Here is a 5,850-nt window from a genome sequence, read left to right as displayed (position 1 = left end):
GCATTGGTTACTAAGGTTATGGGACATAACATTGTTGTTTATGTTTGGGGTACTAGTGTTTAGTACTTGACTTAAAATGAATGAAACTGAATGGTGGATTTGAGGATATAGGATTGAGTCGAGTAGTCGAGTTTGTGGTTGGCTTCCATAATCACTTTGGATATGAGGGTTTGATAACGTATAAGTTACCATGGGAGAAATGTTAAATGTGGGATTATTAGTTGGTTTTAGCGAGTGGTATTGATTACTACTTGAGGTATGGTGTGAGAGTGAGAGTAAGCTACATTATTGGGAAGTTTTAGCACTTGTTTTAATAACTAGAAAGAGTAACGGTATGGTTGACACCAATTATTAGGTTAAAGAACATAGTTCCAATTTATGGTTTTAGGAACTTTGAGGTGATAAAGTGTTGTTACATTTAAGCCCTTGTTTCTTGGGGAATATGATGGTAAGTAAGTTTGAAGATGTCAAATTTGGAAGAATACTCTTTGGGATGTTGATGACCATAATGGATTGGCGATGTGATTTGATATTAGTTGGCTCTTGGGAGTTCTTGAGTTGAGAGAGACTTAGTATTGAGAAGAATTTGTTAACCCTATAGTTTTATAGACCTTGAGGTCGCATTGGGTACTTGAGATGATGTGATGATGTTTTAGCTGAGTGTAGTTCCGCTTTTGGGAATCCTTAATAAGTAAAAGGATAGAGAAACTTGAGATCCTATTGATTTTTCAGATTTTGGGGTTGGTATGTTACTACCTTGTTTTGAAATGAGAACCTTGGGGAATATTTGAGGAACCTTCTCTTGGAGTTTAGAACATGGTACTTGGGGATGACGTAGCAAGTGAAGTTTGATGACGAGAATTGTAAAGGAGATACTTTGGGACTTGGATGGTAACAAATGAATTTGTGTGGTGAATTGATTTTGGCTCTTGAAACCAATTGAGTTGAGGAAAACCTACCATTGTGGAGTCCTTGTTAGTCCTATGCTTTGGTAGACCTTTGAGTCTTTGTTGAGCACCTTAGTGATGTAACCTTATCATAGCAATCATAAGCTTTAAGGAGTGTTTGGTTAAGCGGTAACCCTTTCATTATGCCGCTCGTTCTCCTTTCCTTCTCTTTAGCGTTCGTTGAACCCTGTTTTTATGCCAAAGTTTATGTATCTTCTTTTTACCCGAGATATCTTCTTAACTCGAGTACCTCTTATTTTCACAACCGTTATCTTTACGGTCCGAGCTCCTAGTTCCTAACTTGTCATGCTCATGCACCCTTCAAAAATAGTTGGTACCTTGTTGACCATGTTTACAGAGTTAGTGGGATATGATTTGAGGATTTTTGTATTTTGATTTTTGTCGGGAATAGGTGTAGGAGTTTGTGTCTGTATTTGACCATGTAATATGAGAGCTAGATTTATGATGGAATTCTTATGATGGCAATGTTGTAGTCTTCTTGCGATTTGAGGTTTGCGTGATTTGGTGGTATAAGACTCACTTTGGTTTCGATTTGATGATGAGATTAATGAGATTAGTTTACCTTGGTGGAGTATTTCTATGGTTATCTTGGATTTGTTTTGGGCATTGTTCGTTCGGGGATTGTTCGTTTGTCATTTGAACCTTACTTTACGGTATTGGGGATTGATAGCTAAGTTTGTGGAATGTTATTATAAGTTTGGACCTTATATTCAATCCTTTGAGGAATCTTTCTATTGGAATTGGAGTAGTGTTGGGAAGTAGGATAGTGAATCTTGAGTAAACCGATCAGATGATTGGTGTGATGAACCCATTTATCTTATAGTTAGTGCTAATTATGGATTGGATAGTGCAACTTGTTGCTTGTGGGTTAGTTTCAAGCATGAATGCGTTTGGGAATGTTGAATCTTGGTAAGGGTATAATATTGTTACTAGTTTCGACTTTGGATTTTGATTTTGTTCGGTGGAGGATATTGGTGGAAACATTTTGATTGGGAAATTGTTAAGTTATAATTGTAGAGGATATGATTGTTTCAAAGATTAGCTTATAAGTAGACTTGTCGTTGAGTGGTTCTGATGGCTCTTTGGATTAGTGTGGCCTCTGGTTGTTGCCCTGTTAATGTTCGGAGGACCTAGTAGGATGACTATGTGGTTGGAAATTGAGTGAACCTTTCTCGAGGTACCGATCTTCCTAATTCCGATCTCCGACAATTGTCATTCTTCCTATTTTGGCTTATTCTGTTGAGTTCGCCTTTTTGGAACTCATTTTACTTTCTGAGTAAAGCGTCTTGTTCATTGACATCTTTGTTGACTTCATCCAAAAATTCCACCTTCAAGAGTTCAATTCTTTTTGGTCTGTTGGTTGTGAGTTCCCTATCGCGAGTTGCACTCCGCGTTCCCGAGTGGTTTCCATCCTGCATAGATTCTATCTAGTTTGAGTAAACTTTTGGTTCAATATTTTAAATTGGGAGTTAAATCTACATATTGACCTCTTTCTATAACATTTGAAAATGATTTCCCACTCTCTTTCAACTTTAGTGTTCGATTTGATACCTAAGCTTTTTCTCGTTTTGTGTAATTTCGGACCAAAGTGAGTTAACTTTTCAATTCATTGTTAAACTTTGTATTGTATTTGGAAAACGTGACTTTTGGTAAGTTTGAAAAATGATTTACCATTTTTCTATAATAATTGCATTGGACCTTTCGCTTCCGTTTTGTTTTGGCGTTGATTCGTTGTCAGGATTCGTTATTGGAGACGCCGGTAACTAGTTCGCACTTATCGGCGAATGATTTCGTATTTTGATTTGTCCTTGATAATAAAACTTTGAACTAGAATTTTGAAAATACTTTTATGATTTTAATGATTTTAACATTAATGAGTGTTAAATCTCGTTATTGGTGACGTTCCAATAATGGTTTTCTCATTTATTGGTGTAGAAATATTTTTATATCTTGATATGAAATGTGGATGTTCTTGTCTGATCAACAAGAGTATCACCGTTTCATTGAAAAGATACCTATATTTTTCTTATGACTATATTATTAAGATGTTGTTTACTATAATTTCTCCTCTAAGTTTCGAGGACCAAACTTTTTAAAAGGAGGGGTGATTGCAACATCCCGTAATTTCGGACCGTTATTATTTTGCGAAAGTAATTTATTAATCAAGTTGAATTTAATATTAATGTATTTGAAGTAATAATAATTCAACGAAATGTAATTCTATTATATTTTGAAGTAAATTATTTATTTTGATAGTTTCGAAATGTTTAAAAATAGTTTAAACCATTTAAAAACCTTTTATTTCGAAATAAGGGCATATCGGGAAAAATGACAACTCTTTTGAAAATTGGGCAAACGATTTTGGAAATGGGTCATATGAGTACTCAATCTTCTTGTAATCTCGTGTTTAAGAACTTTGGCCTTGTCGGAATTTGCAATTGACAAACGGTTCTAATTATCGTCGAAACGCAAGCCCAAAACCGATTAATGAAATTCCGCCAAAAATCCCGCTCCTCTTTCTTTTTGGGCGGCACCTTCCTCCTCCTTCCTATTTCTTCCTAGGATTCATTTGTTCTTGCTTTTGTTCCTCTTGTTCTTGACCGAAAATTCCAAAAAAAAATCAAATAATTTACAATCGTAATTTCATCATAATTTCTTCGTTTCTAGTCCGATTTTCGCAAAATTTATATTTTCGGAATCCTCTCTTCAAGATCTACATCCTAGTATGTTTTAATTTCAGTTTTCATTATGTTGATTTAAGATGATTTTGGGGCATAATTTCGGTTTTAGTGATTATAATTGTGTTTTTATTGTTTATTTAGGTGAAGATTTGGAAGACGAGTTTGGGGACTCGTATATTGTTGAAGATAGTGGCTAGTTGTATATTAGGGTTTGGTGTGCAAGGTGCTAGTTGCTCATTTTGTTGTTAAAGGTAACATATTTCGAGTTACTCGGCGAATTAATGTCACATTCTTTGCTTTTTGTATGATTTTGTGATTGTTAATTGAGTGGTTTATTTCACATGATAATATGGGTTAAATTCATGTCTAATTCATGTCTTTTGTTAGTTTAAGTTCACATATTAGTGTGGAAATGAATTGGGAATGACTAATTGATGCTTCAGACGATGTTAAACTAAACAAAAATGGAGAAATGGAGGGTTTGGGGTGGCGGCCCAGCAGGCCCGACAGGCCCACGGCAGGCCCAGGGTTGGCCCGGGTCGGCCCGTTGCTTGTTTCGCGGTTTTTCAAGTGTTGTTCGTCGTTTCGGGCGTATTAATGCTATATTTAGTAAAAGTAGTGGGTAGTCTTATGAAATGAATAATATTAGTAATAAATATAATTTTGATGGTGAAGTTATGCTTATTTTGGTAGTTGGCACATGTTAGGATAGGTTATAATATGAAATTGTAATGACTAGGCTTGAAATGAATTTTATAGCGATAATTGTAATGTTTGGATGATTATCCGGCGAGCCTTGGTCCCTTTGACTGAATCGATGTCAGTCAATTGTGTGATTGGTCAGCCGCGATTGAACCCATACCTGTCGCAGGGCTGGGGTTGCGGGTAAAAATTCGGTTGGATGAAATTATTGTGTAAATTGGATAATTGACCTTATTCTTGTTTTAGGCCATTTATTATGTTTTTATTTCACATATGTTGTTGGTTGATTTGAATGGTTTCTATGTTGTAGAAACGGCCCTAGATTCCCTGAAACCTTTAATATTGTCAAGTTTGGACTCTTTGCCTCTCTTTTGGTTAATTGGGTGTCCAACTTGTCTTGTGTGGTGCGGGCTAAAGTATTCAAGCTGGGACCTAGATTGGTTTTATTTAGGTCCTAGGTGAGTGTTTCGGCCTTCATCATAGATAGGCCATTATAGTCTTTGACGAGTGTATGTTCACTGCTTGATAGCTTCTATGTTCCTGACTTGGTGGGATTATATCCAAGTTGGGGCATGACCTCGTTACTTATTTTGATAGTAAGTGGTCAGCTTAAGTACTAGCCAACCCTTTGGTGGACTCCTTAGGGTACTCACTTTGTTTTAGAAAAATTGTGGGTCTTGGGTGCGGTGGTGTGTATCCGCATGTCTAGGTCTGCGCAGATTTTAGGCTAGGGTTGTGTTGTGTCTTGGCCATGTTTTGATAGAACCTCGAGCCAAGATACGGTTCGATTACCTTCCCTACCTCGTGGTATAGACTCGGGATTCTGAGTGACTATTGACCGTACTAAGAACTTATGCCTGTCTTTGATATATTGTCCTTTCTTGTATGGTGATTTTATGAATTGTAATAGGTGAGATGCAAGCCGGTTACAATTGATAAAGTTTGGATTACTGCTTGTTATATGTTTCACATGATTGTTTAATTTGGTCAGTTTAGAGTTCGCTTGTTAGAATATTTGATATCTAGATTATTTGTGATGTGGTTTACATGTTACGTTACATGTTACATTAAATATGACATTTCGTGGCTGGGAGGACTCGAAGTTACTCCCCACTGAATTGTGGCTTTCGTGTTTGTATAAAATGCGATTGACAGGTTGATGATGATTAGATGGGGTCACAGACGAGCTAGTGAGCAAAAGAACTTTGGACTTAGTTTGGTTATATGTTGTAGTAAACCCTTAAACTTATGGTTGTATTTATATTTTGGAGGGACATATGTCTCCCTCTTTTACTTTGGTTTGTATCACCTTATTCTCGCGACTTTAGCTATGTTATGTAAATTAGTTTGTTAGATTTGCAGGTTTTGGCACTCTTCATTCGGAAGTGTTTGTGAATGGTTTAGAAAAGTTTTTAAAATTACAGGTTTTTATCTAGTCGAACCAATTACAAACATATCCTGTCAGTTTTTCTATAGAATTTACGTGTTTATTTAACGCT

Source organism: Silene latifolia, chromosome Y (assembly GCF_048544455.1).
Source record: "Silene latifolia isolate original U9 population chromosome Y, ASM4854445v1, whole genome shotgun sequence".
NCBI classification, from domain to species: domain Eukaryota; kingdom Viridiplantae; phylum Streptophyta; class Magnoliopsida; order Caryophyllales; family Caryophyllaceae; genus Silene; species Silene latifolia.
This window is presented reverse-complemented; position numbering follows the sequence as displayed.